This window comes from Mastomys coucha, unplaced genomic scaffold, assembly GCF_008632895.1.
Source record: "Mastomys coucha isolate ucsf_1 unplaced genomic scaffold, UCSF_Mcou_1 pScaffold11, whole genome shotgun sequence".
Taxonomy (NCBI): Eukaryota; Metazoa; Chordata; class Mammalia; order Rodentia; family Muridae; genus Mastomys; species Mastomys coucha.
Genome location: NW_022196893.1, coordinates 5,185,081 through 5,205,243, shown reverse-complemented (window position 1 = coordinate 5,205,243; position 20,163 = coordinate 5,185,081). Strand labels below are relative to the sequence as shown.

The 20,163-nt window shown below is 50.8% G+C and overlaps 1 long non-coding RNA gene across 4 annotated transcripts in view; it reads left to right on the top strand.

The window, feature by feature from the left end:
* LOC116073795 overlaps window positions 1–20,163 on the top strand; it is a 153,377-nt gene that overhangs the window by 61,974 nt on the left and 71,240 nt on the right. For 2 of the 4 annotated variants that reach the window (XR_004111910.1, XR_004111907.1), the window contains exon 2: window positions 13,728–13,784. This is a non-coding gene — a long non-coding RNA (uncharacterized LOC116073795). Of the gene's footprint in view, window positions 1–12,095; window positions 12,189–12,553; window positions 12,754–13,727; window positions 13,785–20,163 lie in introns of those variants that run through there. The other 2 variants (XR_004111908.1, XR_004111909.1) reach the window with 2 other exon arrangements.

The window sequence follows — 20,163 nt, the reverse complement described above, 5'->3', positions numbered from 1 at the left end:
CTATGTGTGCAGATGCCATGTGTGCAGATGCCATGTGTGCAGATGCCATGTGTGCAGATACCATGTGTTCAGATGCCATGTGTGCAGATGCCGTGTGTGCAGATGCCATGTGTGCAGATGCTACGTGTGCAGATGCTATCCAATCATTGAACCATGTTTACAAGGAATAGAGGGTTTTTTTTTTTTTAACAGATCACCAGTGAGAGAACAAAAACAAATGTGAACAAGAAATACAGTGGAGCAGGGCAAGCCTTTGCATCTCAACAAAGTATATTCCATTTCCTGAGTTATAAGTGCCTGTCATACAGACCGTTTCCTTCTGCCCTTAGTGTGCCAAGGGTCAGATTGCTTTTAGAATGCATTTCTTTCACAGACCAGGCTGCTGGGAATACCAAAGTCCAATACCTGGAGTGGTGCCACTCACGTTCAGGCTGTGTCTTTTTACACCAAGCAAAGCAGTCAAGACAATTCCCAACAGACATTCCCACAGCCTCCATGACTCACCTCTCAAGTGACTCTAGGAGATGTCATGTTGATAATTTTAACCAACCAGCACAACCAGGGTGGACAACTCTCATCACCTTCCGACTCCCACATATTCTGTCATCTCAGAGAGGTCCCCAACCACTGTTCTTACCCTCATCCCAACTGCAGCCTATGTGTTCCAAATCTGCAGACTTGCCATTTCTAGAAGTGTAGTCTAGATGGAGTCCTGCAGCTCCTGGTTTTTTGCTGAGCACAGGTGCTGGGTGCATCACATGGTAGCACATGTGTGTCAGTGAACCCTCTTCAGTCACTTTAGTTCCTTTGTGTGGCCAGACTATAGCTTATCTGTTGATGGGCATTTGGGTGGCCTCTATGTCTCCCTAGGACACCATGCTACTCTGAGTACCTTGCTGGTTTTATGTGGACAGAAGTCCTCACTATTCTTGACATGTGTACTTTGTGGTAGAATTGTGCGTGTGCACAATAATGGGATTCCAGGGCACAGGGACTAAGCGTTCTCTTTGGTGAGGTTAGTATTGTCAATCAGACACCTATGAGACAGGCTTCTGGGAACACCTTTGAAGGATCATCTGGGTTAAGTTTAGCCTCTGGGAATGAATGTCTATGAAGGATTGCCTGGATTAAGTTGAGGTGGGAAGACCTGCCCGCTCTCGGTGGCACCATTCCCTAGGCAGGGTATCCTGGCTCTTATATGGGTGGAAAGTGTGAGTGGAGCACTAGCATGTATGTGTTAATTCAGTGGTCTCTGCCCTGGAATGTGGACAGAGCATGACCACTTTTCTCAAATGCCTGCTTCTGTGACCTCCCCGCCATGACAACTATGACCTGGAACTGTGAGCCTAACAAACCCTTTATCCCTTAAGTTGCTTTTATCTGAGATTTTATTACAACAACAGAAAAGAAACTAAGACAGAAACCCCTTCCCTTTGCAGCCTGAGTGGTAGGAGGGCAGGTGTGGCCATCCATCCGTGACTCTCTGACTCTGCATGCTGAGCTGGAAGGCAGTGGTAGGGTACGGAGCATCTGTCCTAGGGACCCCCACTATGAAAACAACCCAAACATCTGGCAGTAGTGATCCCACGGGCAGCATTATCATCTGTCTTCTCACTCCTTCTTCCTCTAGCCACCCAGGGTGACGCTTTTGATACCCAGATGCTGTGCCAGGTCCCAGTGGCCAATGCCTTTCAAATCAACTCCCATGGTGAGTCCTGGCCTGGGCCCATTCTCCATCCTGCTGCTCTGGGTCACTGAGGTGATACTGGGGCCTCGCTGTATTGTGACCACCATGCAGTCCAACCCCAGCTTTTCAGGTGTCCTTTCCCAACATGAGGCTGGCTCCTTGGCTACCCTGTTCCCCATTATCCGCTATGCATGGTTGCCCTTCCCAGACTCCTCCTTTCCTTCAGTTTCCTCTATATCCTCAGTGTGACGACATGAGGCTATGGAAAGTGTGTATCCTAGGCTCCTTTGGATGTTCAGGGTGGGCTGTACGAGGGATGAGAGCGAAACCCCATGTGTTCGGGGGGAGAGGAGAAGCCTTTCCTAGATTTGTGGTATGTGGGCCTGTGGCCAGTCCAGGTGGGCCTATGTTGGGCATGAGTGGACCAAGCCTAGAGTTCAGGGTACATAAGTGATCTGCACTGTCCTTTATCCAGATCCCCTTTGCCCAATTTCATCCATAGTGACTGCACCCTGGAAGTGCACCATGCTTATCCTGACCCTCTTTGCTTGGGCAATGACGTCCTTGGAACGGAGCCTTCAGTCCTTGGGAAAACTAAGTAACACATAGGAGCTTCAGGACAGCCTGTGTGTGTGTGTGTGTGTGTGAACTTGCACACTTGTGAGTGAGCCAGTCTGAGCTCAGAGCCTGAGGCCAAGACAGCCCTGTGTCTTACCTCTCTGTGGCACACACAGTTTCACACCCTGCCTCACTTTAGGAGCAAGCACATCTGTGGCCACCTGCTGAGACGCATGCATGGATACACTAAGGGCAGGTGCATGCCACCTTGTATTGTGTCCCACCACATGCTCAACCATGTCTCAGTTGTACCCCAGACTCAATGGCAGACTCACAGAGATGAAAATGTCTCAGTGGACACAGGATGAAGTAGAGAAAGCTCGTAGGTTTGTTGCTGCCCTGTGGGACTCCAGTCCTCTAAGAGGGTCCTGTTAGCCTGTTCTGAGCTGGAGTAGGATGATCCCAAGAGGAAGGTCCTATCTGTGAAGCTAAGTCTGTGGGAAGAGAAAGAGAACCCTTGTCCGGAGTGTAGGTTTGCTTCTCAACAGTGAAGCTAGCTTCACATGCAGGCTTGTAGGCCTGAGGGCCATTGGGAAGCCTGGTGCTTTTTACCCACCACCCACCCACCCAGGCTGTGCTGCAGGCATGGCTCCACTCCCTGCCTGGCTTCTTCTGACTCACTAGCTCCTGGCTGTTGGCTCCTCACTGGCTACAGCATTGAGGTGTTTGATTCTTTTGTTTGTTTGTTTGTTTTATTCGAGACAGGGTTTCTCTGTATAGCCCTGGCTGTCCTGGAACTCACTCTGTAGACCAGGCTGGCCTCGAACTCAGAAATCTGCCTGCCTCTGCCTCCTAAGGGCTGGGATTAAAGGCGTGCGCCACCACCGCCCGGCTGAGGTGTTTGATTCTAATATCCTCCCTTTCTATCTGCCCCATGTCACCCGGTCTTCACACCAGCCCTGTTCTTGGCATCCTTGGTAAGTTCCCAGTCTTGACACAGAGAGCACTGTGCACTCACTCCTTGGTTGTGTTTCTTGTTTAGAGCGCTGGGAATACACCCCACACCTATCTGACTTTAGGGAGGCTGGACACCTGAACTTTCTGGAGGCTGCTGTTTACAGGTGGCATCTCTGGGCTGTCCTCGCAACTCTGCCTCCTTTGGGCTGATCGAAGTGACTAGCGTGATAGAAACTGCTTTCCCAGTCCACATGCATGGGAGCCCTCATCAGTGTGCTTTGCCGTGGCAGTTGGCTGAGGGTGTCATTGGCTGCATGTGGTACCAGGGCTGGGGTTAGGGTTAGGGTTAGGGTTAGGGTTAGGGTTAGGGCTAGGGTTAGGGTTAGGGTTAGGGTTAGGGTTAGGGTTAGGTTTAGGGTTAGTGCTAGGGTTAGGGTTAGGGCTAAGGTTAGGGTTAGGGTTAGGGTTAGGGCTAGGGTTAGGATTAGGGTTAGGGCTAGGATTAGGGTTAGGGTTAGGTTAGGGTTAGGGTCTTGGAGCTTGTTTAGGGTCTTGGTTTAGTAACAGTATATTGTCTGTCTTAATGTCACTTCCTCTTTTGGGGGCTCAATGGTCAGGCAAGTGGGCATTTAAAGGAACTTGGCCACTTGTCTTGGATAGTAAAATCTTCCCAGTTGAGTTGACTAGAGGCCCTCTCCCCAAATACAGGCACTGGCCTACAGTGTCCATTGCTCACAGCTCAGGTCTGCGATCGAGGGCCCCACGATAGACTTCCAGCCCCTTCCTGACACTCCCTTCCTATTAGCAGGCCTAATGTGCTTTTCATGGCTTTCTGAGGTCATATCTGATCCCATCTGATAAATGCATATCATACAAATGCTGTTAGCATTTAAAAATTTAAGATAAGCACAATATCGCCACATCCTTTTCTCTGTGTTCAGAGATCTTCTTGCTTTAAAATTATTATTATTGTGTATGTTTGTCCTTTCTCTCTCTCTCTCTCTCTCTCTCTCTCTCTCTCTCTCTCTCTCTCTCTCTCTCTCTGTGTGTGTGTGTGTGTGTGTGTGTGTGTCCTAGCACACATGTTTGTCTTAGGACACTTGTAAAGTTGAGATGATTTTGTATAGTTGATCTCTCAACCTGTAAAGGGTTCTTGAGATCTAACTCAGCTCTCCAGACTTGTGAAGCTGGCTATGCCCAGTGCCTACTTCCTTGCCTATACGCTGAGTGAGCATGCCATCTACTGTGCTCTTCAAGGGGAAAATGGTATTTTAGTTGTGCAAAGGCAGGAGTGACCTCTGAGGAACGGGGCCCTTCGGGACACTGAGTAGATCAGACTTACCTGGGCCACACATGCTGAACCTTTTAGCCTTGCCCTGAATCAGGAAGTGCTACTTTGAGATCTGCCCCACAGGGTCCACCCTAGGTCTCCATGTCATAGGCCCCCAATCCTAAGCATGAGACTTGTATCTGTAATGTAATGGCTTAGTGGTGGCAGGGACGTTATTTGTCTGGCTGTAAGTGGCCCAGTGTCATCCTAGGGTGCTGTTGGAATCCCAGGTACTTGGCTGGAAGAATGGGCTGTGATCTCACAACCCCAACTCAATGTTTTCCTGGTGTGATAGCCCAGGCGCTGATGTCTATGTCTGACATTGGCTTGGCTGGATCCACAGCAGGCTCTTGGTTAGCCTGGGTCAAGGTACATGTGCAGATCTCTGTATGGGCAATGGAGAAGATTCCTCTGTGTCAGACTCACAGGTGGCCAGGTGGCTTAGTGAGGATTTCTGCTGCTCTGATGAAATGCCATGACCAAAAGCAAGGTGGGGAGAAAGGGGGGGTTATTTGGCTTACACTCCCACATCATAGTCCATCACTGAAGGAAGTCAGGACAGGAGCTCAAACAGGGCAGGGACCCGGAGGCAGGAGCTGATGCAGAGGCCGTGGAGGGGTGCTGCTTACTGACATTCTCCTCACAGCTTGCTCAGCCTGGGACCTAGGACCACCAGCCCAGAGATGGCACCACTCACAGTAGGCTGGGCCCTCTCCCATCAGTTACTAATCAGGACCACAGCCTGAGAGTATGATATCCATCCAGCCTGCTACAGTTGAGCATGCCTATACACAACACAGAGACCTGACAGCTCAGGTGCCAGGGCAGGGATGGCGCTTGTGTGTTTTCTTGGGCTTGGGAGACACTGTGCACGCCAGGGCTGCTGGGAGTGCCCCGCCCACAGCCCATACTCTGACCTCAGCCCTGGGCCTTAGCCCGTGGAGACACTTGTTTCAAAGGTGTGTTAGCCTTGTTTGGTGTGACAGTAGCGTAACTCTGGGTCTTGTCACCACCCCCAGGTACTTTTGGTGGCAATCTTCTCTACAGGGGTCAGAGGGATTTGCTAGATGAAGCTACCATACCTGGCCGTGTCACTGAGGTGCCAGAGGGCATACCTGGTCCTGGGTGTCTTTTTTTTCAGTCCTTCGATGGTGTCAGTGACAGGCAGAGCTCTGTCAACCTGTCCACTGTCACTGGCGCATGTTTGTACATGTGTGTGTTGGGGGGTGTTGGGGTGTGTGTGGGGTGAGTGTAAGCTGGCTTCATTGACAGCCACACCACCAGTTAGCATGCATTCAGTAAGCCTGATACTGTGTGTTCCCTGGAGTCACTCTGGGTGAACGCTAAGCATTTATTTCCTTTCAGAAACTCACTTCTGGGACCTCATCACCCCATACTTACTGCCTCTTTTCTAGTCTATTGTGAACTACATGCATGCACAGTCATGGGGGTTATCCTTGCATTCTGTGCCATGTCTCACTTATGGTGGCCATGCTGAGTCCTTCCGTTTTTATTGCTAAATAATATTCTGTAGTGTGGCTTCATCACTTTCTCTTTACCCAGTACCTTCTGAGGGACCCAACGCTGATTCCAGCTAGTGCTAAGGCTGTGCTGTCTCTGCACGGTTTTTGCGTGTTTCCACTTCTGGGTGAGTTGCCTGAAGCAAAATCGTAGAGCAAATAATGAGATGTGTGTTAACTCGAGGTGAATCCACTCAGCTTTCCAGAGCATCTGACATTTACAGGATTCTGGGTCCTCCCCAGAGCCCACTGGTGTGGGCACTTGTGACTTCCGTGGGTAGTTTGGTGGCTACTGTCTGGTGTGTTCCTCTGGGTGTGTGTCAGTCTCTCACCTGTCCTTCTCATTGCTTGTCCTTTCTTGTCCTGTGAGTGTGGGGTTGTCAGAGCTCTGATGTTCTCAGTGCAAGTCCTGTGTCAGGTGCTGAGGGGAGACAGTCCTACCACAGGCTTGTCTTTTATCTTCTTATTTCTGTCGTTGTTGAGGTCCCCAGTGTGCTCCATCCACTGCTGTTGTGTGAACATGATTTGTGCCTTACCGCTCACTCAGGCACCATTAGGAAGGTGGGCATTCAGGCCAGCCTTGGTGCATGGTGAGGCTTTGGGGGATGGTTAAATACAGGACACCAGGGCAGAGGCACATGATAGAATTCTGGTGGTTGAGGAAAGGAGACCCGGGAAGCATGCAGATGCTTCAGCCATGAAGCCTGGAAGGCCGTCATGAGGACCTGTGCCGTGTTGTTGAGATTTCTTTTCTTTATTAGGTCTCCTGCCTCAGGCACTTCATTATAGTCATGAACCGATGTATTAATGGCTAGTGTATTTGCAGGCTTATGGTTTTCATATTTCCAGCTCCCACATTTGGGTCCGACACACTTGGAATTTATTTTTGTGTATGCGGTGAGGTGGGGCTGAGCTCATTAAACAAGTAAAAACAAAGGTTTTTTTTCCCGTTGACTATGTTTTGGAAACCTTTTGGAAAGCTGCCAGAGACCTATTGCTATGGCACATCCTGGGCCAGCCCACGATACTTGGATCCAGGCATGGGCCCCCCACTGCTGGCCATTCTGAAGCTCTTCTGGATGCCCAGAACTTCTGTGTTTCAGTTGAACTCAGCCTCAACTTGTTAAGTTCTATTTTAAAATTTTTTACGATGTTGATAGTGAAGGCTTTGAAGAATTGACATGTCAGCGATATTGTCTTACACCCTGCAAAGCCACCTTTTCTTCTATTTGTTTTCTCTTTAGGTGATTGCTTGTAGTTATCAGTAACATGCCCTATTCATACTGTAACATGTTCAGTTCATCCGAATGTTCTTATGGTGTCTATACCGTCATGAACCTCATTGTTTAAATTTCACTTTCCGGTTTTGGCCACAGTTCAGAAACATGGCTGGCGTTTGTACACTGCTGCCCAGTAGCACCTGAAATTCCTCACTTATTCTTGGAGGTTTCCTTTGGCTTTCTCGGGGATCTCTGCAGATGTCAGACCCAAGACACCACCCTGATGTGGACTTCCAGGGTGCCCATCTCATCCTCCTGTCTTTTTTGATACTGGAGCCCCAAGTGCTAACTTCTGCTCTGTGTTGTCCCTGCTGCATTGTGATTCTCTTTGCTGTGTATCCTCATAGCTCTGCTTTCTGTTTCTGATGGTAGATGGGCTGGCAGACAGGCTGATCTGGGCCACAGCTGTGCATAGTCCCTGGGTTGGACCTGTCAATACTGTGAGTGTCCTTGAAAAGGAGGAATTTGTAAATGCTCTCACTAGCTGCTGGAATTACAGATAGTTTGCCCTCCTTTTCTCTCTTTATGCTGTTTCTTGGGTTAACTGGCTGTGTAGCTGCTGTCTACCAAGGCCATGGCAGAGTGGCCTAATGCGTGAAGGATGCCAGGCTGGGTAAGGGGGCTGACTTACTTTTCTGTTATGAGATGACCACAGTCTACGAGAGATGGAGAGGGACACAGAAGTAGACTGCTTTCAGTCTTGTTCGGATGCCAGAAAGATGAGAGCCACACCAGGAGCCCCTCTGCCATGGTTCGAGACAGAATCTGAGGAGGAGTAGAGAGGGCCTTATAGGAGGAAGCTAGCATGGCTCCTACCCCTTGAACTGGGGCTCTATACCTGAAGAATGGAACATCAGATGGCAGCTGAGCTGCTGCTACCCTCCCTGGCTGTCCAGGGGCTGTAGAGAAGTACCCTGGGTGGTGCTGGGTTATAATTAGGGATTTGGCTTTGCAGGAAATGAAACATAGAAGTACTGTTACATGCAGAGGCTGGAGGGACATGAACTGATCTCTGAGAAACGTGTCTCAAGCTGCGCCACCTATGGCGGCATGCAAGGTAGTGGCGGCATGCAAGGTAGTGGCAGTAGATGGCCAGAAGACACTACAGCAGTCTGGAGACATGGGAAGAGGGAAGTGTTGCTATACTCATTTCCCCAAACACATTGCAGCAGTGCTGGCTGATGCACCATGCAGTGGGCTGCACGGAGCAGGGCTTTGCTTCAGGGACTGGAAGGATGGGGCTCGCAGGGGCTGAGGTGGGTAAAGAGACTCCATGTGATATCTGGGCAGAGCTGCCAATGGGTGGCCATAGAGGCCAGCTTGGAGTTCAGAGCCAGCTGGGAACAGAATGTGTGCTAGTGACATTCAGATGATGTCCAGAGGTCATTAGGTGGTTCGCATAGGGAGTGGCCAGTGACATGGTCCTGGGGAAATCTGTTCTCTGATGTCCTGAGGTTGTCCAGGTAAGCAGATGACCTTGGGCCATAGTAGAAGGTGACACATGACTAGAAAGCCTCTGCTACCCCCCACCCCTTTTGTAACCCATCATAGCATCCTTAGCCCATGCTTGTCTGCATGTATTCCGTATTTGTTTTCCCTTCCCAAGCAGGCTGCCTGGTCTGTGTCCCTGGGAGGCAGGGCCTTATTCCCTGCTTCAGTGGATTTAGGTAGGCTGCTCTATGATACAAGGCATGGTGATAGGTGGCCTTTGAGGACCCAAGGCTGTAGTTCCTGCCAGGTCAGACTTCCTTCTCTGTTGGTCATTGTGTGTGTTGGGGACAGGCTGAGACAGGGTTGCCCTGGGTAGCACTGTGGGTCATCCCTAAGCAGCAGGCTCATGGTATTTGGAGAAGGTGGGTCACATGGCATTGTAGGTAAGTCTTTTGCGCTGGAAGGACTTGAGTTTCCTCATGGAAGAGCTCCCTACTCGGCCAAGTTTATGTTATCACAAGGCCAGGAGAGGGGTATGGTGGTGGGCCTCTCTGCAGCACAGGCACTGGCCTCAGTGGGAGCAGAAAGGCTAATCACTTGCCTAGGACGGAGTTGGAGCCACGGTGGGTTGGTGGCTTCCACCTCCCACAGCCGACTGGGTGTTTGGCCCCTTCTGTTCTGTATGTCCCTATCGATCCACCTCCCCACCCTCTCTTATCTTTTCATGCGTTCTGTGCCTGTTCCTGTAGGTCCCTGTCCTTGCCTCTGTCTGCCTATTGTCCTTCAGTGGTGTACTTACCACCCACCCTGTAGCACCCCTCACTCCTGTGCCTTGCCTTTTTGCTCCTGATTGTCCCGAATGCCTCACACCTTTCATCTGAGCATCTCCCCACACTCAGTCTGCTCATTTCTGCCCCATCTCCCTCTCTTAACCTCCCTGTTCTTCCCTCCCACTCTGAGCTATCCCCAAGCTCCCGACAACCCCAGCCTCTCTACTCCAGGCATGAAGACCAGCAGGACACCAACAAAACTTTGCTGCCAGCTCCAGTTCCATGAAGCAGGTGTCAGAGCTGCAGGGCTTCCACCTGCTATGTTTCCCTTACGGGACTTGAGGCTTGGCGAAGGTGGTGGCTGGAGGGAGGGGGAGAGGGTTCCCTGGTGCCTGTGATAGGGTGCAGAACCAGCAGGGGCAAGACACTGGACTGATACGTGCAGAAGGACACTCAGGACAGCTGGGCTCAATCTGTGGTCAGCACACTTACGGAGAGGCCCCACTCTTCTGGAGCCCATGGCCTAGTGGGCATGAGGGCAGCCTACTCTCCCTGGAGATGAACACCCTGAGCACCCTGTCAGCAGTTGCATGGCCCTTGCCTCTGTTGATTATGTCTCCTCATCATGTCCTGCCTCCTGCCCTCTACCCTTCAACCTCCAGCCGTCCTATGCTACCTCCGTATGTACCCTCTCAGCTACACCAACACTGCACCAACACTGCACATGGTGGTTCTCATTGCTGCATGCTGTCCCAGCTACTGTTGTCCCTTCCAGCACCATCCACCCTCGCATGTCCACTCATTCTGTTTGTTAGCCACACCCTTCCCGAGTTCCCATAGGCTGGAGAGTGCCCAGGACATGCAAGTCACTGCTGTAAGTCCGCAGTCTGCAGAGCACTAGGCTGCTGCCTGCCAGCCCCTGCCTGCCCCATGAAGCTTAGCCTCCCTGGCTGGTTCCAAAGCTCTCTGCTACTGTACATCTGCAGCAGACTGCCTGCGAAGCCTAGAATGCCAGGCATCTGCCCTTGATGGAAAATGTCTACCACCCCTGTTCTGTCGAGCTGTGAGTGGTGTGGCCCACGCTTACAGGGACTGTCAGCAGTAGCAGGGGGTGAAATAAGGAGACCTGCCTATGTGGGAGTGGCTCAGTCAGCACAAGTCTGGAATAAGGAGGGAACCTGCACATGTGGGTATGCTCCTGAGAGAATGTCCAGATAGTATGGGTCATGGAGACAGAGCATGGATGGTGGCTGCAGGGACTGATGTGAGCAGGGTCTAGCTACATTGTGAGGACAACGGGACTATGCTAGTGTTCTAACACTGGGTTGTAACAACCATAATGCATCTGTGCAGTACCAAGCTGCCACAGTTGGTGAAAACATCCTGCTTCCAAGACTTACACCAATACGAAGGTGCTGTAGAGGTGGTACCCACTGGTCTAGTGAATAGAACATTCCAGAAATCAGACTGTGAAAGCCCTTTGTCCTTGCTTCAGGTGGCCAGCAGCCGCTGCGCCCAACAGTCCCAACAGCAGTGGTTCATGAGGCAAGATGGTGCTTTACTCTGAATCTTTGGTGGGATGTTTATTCTTCATAAGTGACACCAAGCAGTACACCAATGTCCCATGTTCCTGAAGCATTGTTCTAGTCTCTGTGTGCATGTGTGCTTCCCTCTGTTGACACATTCATTCACTCTTCATACACCATCATGAAGAGCCTCTTACATGACACAGGAGCTCGGCCACAAATGACCAGGTCCTGTGTTTCAGAAGGTGTTTTTCTAGAGCTAGAATGGTATAGTCCAAGCCAGCCATCTTCCGGAGAGGCTAGTGATGTATTCTGTCTAGCTGAGTGGACTGACGGACAGGGGTCCATATATCTTTGACTTTGTAGGGTATAATACTTTGATAGGATGTGTGGTTCAAGTGAAGGCCATGGAGCCCCTAGGACCTCAGGTAAATTCATTCTCGGGCCCTGTGCTGGTTTTGTGACTCTCTCTCCTGTGACAGCGTGGGCTGCTGGTCTTGTTTCTTGTTCAGAGATGAGGGTCCCTCCAAATGCATAGCAGCTCTAACGGGCCATGAACTCAGGTCTTCCTGCATCCAGTTCTTAACCTAAATGGGCCATCGGGCCATGACATGGGGCCTGAGCCTTTTGTCCTTAGAGGGGATACTCCATGGGGATCCTTGTATGTCCACAGTCACATGTGACTGCAGGGTGGGGAGGAGTGAAGCCAGGTCACAGCAGGCTAGGTGAGAAATGAGGCTGCCTGCACTGATGGATGTAGCCAAGACTGGAGGGCAGGGACCGAGGAGAGCCAGGCTCCTCCTTTGGTTCAGCAGTAAATGGAAGCCTTGCACGCACACTTTCAGGCGCCTGCATCCCATCTTTGGGGAAGGCAGTGGTGGCAGGAATGGTTGGAACCATTGTCATCTCGGGGGGATAACTCCTTGCAGACTGGCCGCTGTTGAGCTTGCTGCCGTCTATGGGTGGGGTCCTAGTTCTCAGGCTCTGGAGTCCAAGAGTCATTGTGACTTTGTACTCACGCCCCTTTCCTTTCTGAGCAGGGTTGTGCTGTATGGTGTGACCTCAGGGAGCAGAGCAGCCTTCCAGAAGCACGGTCATGGACGTGTGCCCAGTAGGGCTCTCTAGAAAAGTATGTGCTAGTTGATCCCATTGAGCCATAGGCTACAGAGTAGAGTGGCCAGCATTTTGTTCTCTGCCTCCTTGTTGTCTTGGGTTTTCACATGGGCCAGTAACTATAACTTCCCCTGATACTAAAACCCACAAAACTGCTCTGCAAAGGGTGGACCATACACCCAGGGACTGTGGTGCACACTGCCAATGAGCAGCCTGCTTGTATACTCATCATGAATGCTGGGTAGGTGTGGTGGTAGGTATGCTATGGTGTGGAGGAGCCTGGTCAGCCAGAGCCATTCAGAAGGGTGTTAGGCTGTGTGGGTATGGCTTCAGACTCACTTGGTCAAGGTTTCTGAGAACCGGCTGGTTTCCTTGGTGCAGATTCTGCCTGGCCAGGAGCAAGAGGGTGGCCCCACCAGCTGGTGCTGCACCCAGGAAGCCTGAGCTGACAGTACTAAGGCACAGAGCATTTCTCTTGGAACACTAGCATTGCAGCTGGATTTCCCTGGGTGTCGGAAGCATGGCAGAAAACATTTCAACAGAGAACATGGAAGACATAGATTGAGGAGCTGTTTGGCGAGGTGAGGTATGGCTTAGCCTCATCACCTGTGTGAGCAGCTCCTCAGGAATTGTCCACACCCTTCTGACCTGTGAAATGGGCCCATTATTCTTCTCAGTTGGATTTCCAAGGGTTTAAGTCCACATGCCTTGGCAGAGCTGCTCCTGACCCTCATGGGCTATGCCAACCATACTAGAGAGAGCTCCTGTGGAGTCAGGACAGTTCAGATAGTGTCCAAAGGGACGCTGACTGAAGAAATAAAGTAGGATGGGCCTAGTGCTTAGGGCAGAAGGTGTGAGGGCACATGGAGAAGAGGGCATAACCCTGTGGGGGATGAAGTGGGCGCAAGGGTCTCTGGGGACCAAAAGCTTGGGTCTGGGTCCAGACTGGACAAATGTGCTGTAAGGCCACCCTCTGTTTGCAGCAGGAGCACCATCAGCTGCGCTGGCTGAAAACCCAGTGCATTCAGATGCCATGCAGCTATGGAGTGGTGCAGAGGGTGAGGGGTTGGGAGGGGTGGTGTCCAGCTAGTAATTACTCCTTCCTTGAACCTCCCTCACTGGCTGTCTTGTCCTGGGCTTGTTTGATGTAGCCTCCCCACCAGTGCAGAAGAATAGGCATTCCCTGGGGGCACTGTAACAGGTACCAGGGGCCCATTGCATATCTTCAGAGTATGTTCTTGGAAGGGTTTGTTCTCAGGAGTGCTTCCCAGAGGTGGCCTCCCAGCATCTCCTAGAAATCTGGAAGAGCAGAGATTATCAGGGCTGAGCAGCAGGGAAACAGACCTCGGGAGATGATGTGGATTAGTAAGGATACCCCGTAGATCCCTCCAGAGGCAACCTGTTCTCGGGAGCCGACAGCCTAAGTGTACATTGGTGGCTGCTTGGCGCCAGGTCATCTTCCTCTCCTTTTATATTCATATTTTATGAATATAACATCCCTTTAATATTCCCTTAATATTCCATATTTCCCATTCTGTAATTTTTTTTCCAACAGAGGATTGCAGAAAAGTCCAAAGCACTGCTTTCCAGCATGCAACGGGGCAGCAGGCAGGTAAGGATCACGTTTTGACTGTATCTGGAACCTTGGGGACAATCCAGAACCTGCTATTGTTTATGCTGTGGGCAAGGGCAGGAAGGGCTGAGGTAGGAGCTTAACTGATAACTTTCCAAGCTCTGCTGGACCATGGCGCATAGTGAAGCATCCAAGTGACAGCCATTGTTGGTTCTGTGTGGCTGTACAAGGCTGATTGGCGTTCAGGTGGTCTTAACCTGCCTTTCAAAGGCTGGATACCTTATAAAGAGAAGCAGTAGCATTTAGCTCAGTTTTGGAGGCTGAAGTTCCAGAGTGACATGGCCTCTGAGAAGGTTCTCTTTGCAAAAGGCACCCTGATAGAGGCCACAGAAGGCAAGATTAGTTTGCACTCAGAGGCAGTCAGTGTAACAGGAAGAAACCTGCAAGGCCCTCACCACCGATAGAGAAGAAAACTCAGGACAAAGTTCCTTGACCTATGAAAGGTGTCTTTGGAAGCGTTCATCAGAAACCACAGATGCCAGGAGAGCGGTCTGCTGAATCTGAGGGCAGAGCACAGGGTCTTGTCTCCTCCTTTGCCACCTCCTGGGGCTTTGCAGCAGGTGTGAAGAGAAGTCCAAAGGTGGGATGAGGGATAGCATGGTCGTGTCACTGACCCTGAGTGGCACTGCAGGGACATCAGAACTGTCAGTATGCCTCACCAAGATCACCTTGCCAGGTCAGCATCCAAGAGGACAGTGAGCTTGAAAATGGCTCGTAGGAACCGGTGTCACTCTCAGTTGGTATGGCAGTAGGAGCCTGTGGTCCTAGTGTCCAGGAATTGAGGCCACGAAGGGTAGCACAGAGACACCTTGAAAAGAAGAAAGAAATTAGCATGGCATCAAATGAAGGAAGAGATCCAGCATGGCTGCTTCCAGCCTGGAGGAAACCCTACCCGGCATTGCCAGGAAAGGAGAGAAGATGTAAGGAATGAGAGTGCTGTATTTAGACTTCTAGGCTAGTGTGTGTGCATGTGTGCATGTGTGTATGCATGCATGTGAGTATGAGAGTGTGTGTGTGTGTGTGTGTGTGTGTGTGTGTGTGTGTATGTATGTATCTGTGTAAATGGAAATAAAAGTAGTAAAGATGAGTTCGCAGACCTGAAGAACTTGTTCATACCACAGACACCAGCCGAACTGGTGGTGTGGAATCTGTGAGGTGCATAGGTTGGTTTTGGGTGGTCCAGATGCAGCTCAGGTATGTATGGCTAATGAGTGGGTGCTGGAGGTGGCCTGTGAAGGTGGCTGCCCTGCCAGAACTTGATCCTTACTCAGTGTGTGATGCTAGCTTAGTTGAGTCTGAACTAGAGACAAGGATCTTTTATGCATATAGACATTCCCTCCAAAACAGAGACCACCCCTAGAAGCAGGAAGTACTTCCCAACTCCACAGTGGCAGGGCACTGACCGCAGAGATAAAGACTGATGACTTTATCAAAACTAATGCAGAAGTAAAAGAGTACAGGCTGCCCAGAGAGAGCTTTTGCACAGTGTGGTCCTGAAAAGTTCTCTGCCAACCTTCATGAAGATCTCTTGCAAGTCAGTGTGGAGGTGTTATCAAATAATATTTCCAAATAAATAATGAACAGTAAACATGTACTCAACCAAAGTGACTACTGGGAAAAATAAAGGTAGTTCAGAGGCTGAGGCAGGAAGATGGCCATTCAAGACCACTGTAGGTTATATAGTTTTAGGATAGCCTGGACTACATACAATGTGATGCTCTGTCTCAATTTTTTTCTTAAAAGGAGAGGACTGTCATGGGGTTGGTCACTTCATACTCCCTCATACCCCAAATAATTACTTGAACAAGAACTTGAATAAAAATGCCAGAACCTGCCACTAGTAGATGTGGAGAGAGGCACTGGGGACAGGGGATGAATTTGTACCCTGATCTGGAGGCCCAGGAGTGTCAGGTGAGGTTGAACATGGTTAACTGTGGCCCTACTATTCTGCCCTGAGGAAAAGTATGTGTGCATTCGCTGAAGGTCATAGTGTGATCAGGCACTGACACAGTGAGGCAGAGCCGTCATCCATGCTGGCTTCAGGCAATATGAAGGTTCACAGCAGTCCTGAGGGTGAGGCATAGCTGCTGGGGCCCTCATGCAGTCTCAGACAATGAGTGGACCCTGGTTGGTCTGGACAACCTGGCCCCAAGCAGAGCTGATAGTTTGGTTTTGGAGACAAGCCTCAGGGTTCATGCTGTCTGCCTTTGCACCACCACTGGCTGACACAGCCGAATGGCTGGCTTTTTTCTTTTTCCCTTCCTCCCTCTCTTTTCTTTTCCTTTCTCTTCTTTTCTTTTCTTTTCTTTTCTTTCCTTTCCTTTCCTTTCCTTTCCTTTTCTCTTTTCTTTCCATTTGTGTATGTGCCTAGAGCACAGAGGTCATACATCTTCATTTCCACAGGTTAGCTAGAAGTCAGTTGCCATACTATCATATTTAAAGCATAGAGCAGACTTACCCTTCGTCTCTTGGCCCGTGCCATTTGGAGGAGTTGAAGAGCAGATGTTGGCACCTTTCCCAAATGAGGAAGCGGTACCACCTGATCCCTCCTCTTAGCTGGGATTGGAGTGCGTGAGAAAATGCCCAATTTCCCAGCGCCTGAGCCTCAGACACTGCCTAGGTCTGCACCTTCCAGCTCCTACTCCCTCAGCAGGAGGAGGGCAGGGTCAGCCAGTATCATTTTCCCCAAAGATGCTCATCCCAAGTTTGTGTCTTCTCATGGGAAACCAAGCCCTTTCTCTGGTGGTCCCACGGCAGGATTTGTTTAGTCTGTGTGTGTTCAAGCCATGGCTGGGGGTGAGAAAGCTGCCTTTGTCAGCCGTTCTCTAGCTTGGAAAGCCATCACAGGCCCCACTCTGCACCCCAGCACCTGGCAAGCAAATCCCTAATCTGGGCATCAGAGCTAAAGACCCAAATTAAGCCTTTGTAGGCAGCATAAAGAAGAGCTTTGTCTCCCTTTCAGGAGGCTGGGAGATCTGCTAAACTGTTTCTTCAGTCCTGTTCTTTGTCATGTGTGCTAGGGAAGGTGGACCTGTATGAAGGTGAAGGAAGTCCTTACAGGGCCCTCCCTGGCATGGTTGAACTGTCCTTCCCAGCCTCCTGCAAACTCAGCTCCATATCCCCTCTCTGTGCCTTCAGAGGGGTAGCCCATCAAAGGCATGGGTTCCTTTGCAGCCTGCATGGGTAGTCTGGTCCCCTGTGCCTTCAGCTTGCAGGGAGCTGCCCTTTGAGACTCAATCCCCAGATTATGTCCCACTGAGTGTTCTCTGGAATTGTTTTCCCTAGCAGGTCTGGCTTGATGCTAACTGGCCCATGGCATCTGGTCATGAGATTGGGCCCAGTTTTTTTTCCAGCTCTCTCTTCTGGGATGGGCCAGCTGTTACAACAGCTGCAGGTTAGGCACAGACTCTTGAGGCAGTGCCACAAGCCTATCAAGACGTGTCAGGCCAGGGACGGAGAAGCAGATGGAACAGGCTTCTGCATGGCTGTTGTCAGGGCCTGGTATTTTACTGATATCCCATGGCTTACAGGCAACCAGTCTTTGTAGTGTCCTCTCCTGGTAGTGATTGGTAGTGATATTTCTCAGTCCCCTGTCTTTGTGCTGGCCCTTGGATGGCAGCAGCTCCACATCTCAGATGCTTAAACTCTGACCACACAGTAGGAAGCCTCCTCTTAGGCAGGCAGATCCCCTAATAAAGTTGCAAGATATAAAGTCCCCAGTGCTCTCTGCAGGCAGGTAGGACCACAGAATGAAGGTGAGTTTGCTGAGCTCATATCACAGATTGGATCATTGCCGTACAGCACCGGTCCCAGTTGACAGATGTGTACACCAACGTCCGGAGAGTGTGGGTGCGGTGCTTGCATCTCACAGCAAGTGCTGTACTGGGCCAGGACCCTTGCCAGAGTTCTTTCCACAAGCCCAAAAGCTCGGGAGACTGCAGAGCAGGAGGCGTTGGGAGGAGGGGTGGATAGAGTGAGGCCTGGCACAGGGCCAGAGCCTCCCCCACCCTCAGGCCCTGCTCACTTCCTCCCACCCACAGGGAAGGGAGGCGATAATTACTGCCTTGGATGAGAGCACTTGTCAACAGATTTTTAGATCTTTTATTTTACATTCATCTATCCACATATTTGTTTATTTAAAGGCCTCTGCTGACTTCCTTGTGTTCCCATGATGCGTGGGAAGGACATTGGCTTGGGAAGGAGACCTGGGTGAGGGTGGCTTCACCGTTACTCGAAGTGGCATTGCATTGGCTGTGCCTACTTGATCGGTCCTGAGAAAAAGCACTTGGACTCTGCCTTCCCCCTAAAGGAGCTAATCTAGCCCCATCCTCACTAGTTCTCCCAGGCAGAGCCATGGCACCCCAATATTTGCCCCTAGATATAGCTGCAAGGACCAAGTAGCTGCCCCAGCTTCATGTGTCTAACCAGGGTAGATTCTACCCCAAATAAGCTGGGCACGGCTGGAGTCCAGTGGTACCCAGATTCTCCCATGCCATCTGTGCCAGCTCATACTCATTCATTGCTGTACCTCTGTCTCTTAGATCCTGGTCCAGATTGACACTGGAGGGAGGGTCCTGCCATCTCTCCAGCCAGGGCCAAGAGAACCTGCCCATGATCTAGTTGTACTGCTGCTCGAGGGCTCTGGTGCCAAGGGAGAGGGACAGGCTGACTGGGCCATGTGTTTTAAAGGGGACGGTTCCAGAACTGGAGAGAGGACCTTGACCACGCCTTCTGTAGAGGACTAGAGAGGCTGAGTCCAGGGTCCTTGGAGATGATGAGGCAGATGGTACTAGGGCTGAGCTGGATCTTGGTGTTGGAATGAAGTCCCTCATTCTGAAACTCCTCCCAGCTTGACCAGTGCTTGGGGACCAGATGGAAGCTCAGTGACTATCTCTCTGGAGCCACTGCCACAGAAGGCTCTGGAAATGTGCCCAGCTTGTCCGATCAGAGAGCAAATGGGGTTAATTAGAGAAATATCATTTATTGTATTAAAACATTTGGCGAATTAGAGAAATCAAGGAGGAATTAAATTGAAGATTTCCCCCCCCCACCTCAGTTCCCCACCCTCAGTCCATTCAGCAGGGACAGGCTCCCTGGGGTAGTGTTTGGACCTTGACTTCATGGTATCGGGTGGCCATTTCTCTTCGAGTCTGGCTTCACAGATTCTGCCTGTAGCTGGACCCGTGATGGGTCTGCAGCTTTCAGTGACACAGTGGATTTTGGTTCCTTTCACAGGCATGTCTTTGGTAACTCACAAAGAGGCCTATGATCCCTAAAAGCTCGGCACAAGGAGTGTGTGCGCTTGGTGGGGGGTCAGGACTGTACCTCTAGACTTGCTTTGGCCCAGAAGCTCGCATCTTTGTATACAAGCATGGAGTATAAGCCCATTGAACTCTCCTCATGCCTGGGAAAGGGATATGTCAACAATCATGGGACAGGCGACCAGGGACGACTAACCGTCACTCCTGCCTACCTTACCTCGCAACCTATAGCCTCTTCTTCCTGGAGCATGCGCTCCTAGGCTAAGCACCTGTCAACCCTCAGGGTTTCAACATCCCAAGGCAAGGCCCCAGGACAGAGGTGGCCTGACAGGGACTAGAGAAGAAGACCTCCAGGGTATCAGATGGTAATTTGCAGGCCTGGCTGATAGCCAGAAGAACCGTTAGGGAATTAATCACATGTGGCGAGGCCAGAAGTAGGTGCTGTTTCTATACTTGACTAAGGAGGTCCTGGAAGCCATCTTTGCAGATGGTAGTGAGACTTACATGTGGTGACTCTCCACCTTGGGGACTACCAAGAACTCCAGGGCTCAAGGAGCCAGCCTGTTGCAGGCTCTCCCTGGGGACTGCAGTTGCCTCTGGTCTTGCCGGCCTGATTGCTTCTCAAGACATGGTGGAGAGTCTTGGTATCCTGTGTGACTTCTTGGCATTTGTGGTAGGGCAAGGCGCTCTTTTTAACTTAGATCAGCAAGAGAGTAGGAGGAGACCTAGTGCCTGCCTGCTGTAGTTCCCAGTGGGTAGTCTTCAGGTAGTCAACAAACTGTTCAGAACTGACCCTGCAATTTGCTGGTGTGGCCAGCAGGTGACGGGTGAGCTGTCTGTGTGGGCTGTGGGTGTGAGACTATGCGACATGTTCTAATTTCATATGATTAGCTTCTGTGTGGTACCTGCTGGCAGTCTGTCTGTGCAGAGCCCACAGAAAATCTGTGCAGCTGCTTAGTGTATGATCTTCTGCGAGGTGCACAGTATGGGTGTGTGAGTGTGAGTGTGCCCTTCCCCAGGAGGAAGTGTACAACACGGGAGCTGGGCTGATGGAGACCTGACCTTGTTGGCTATAGTTCTGAGACTTCCCTCCTCCT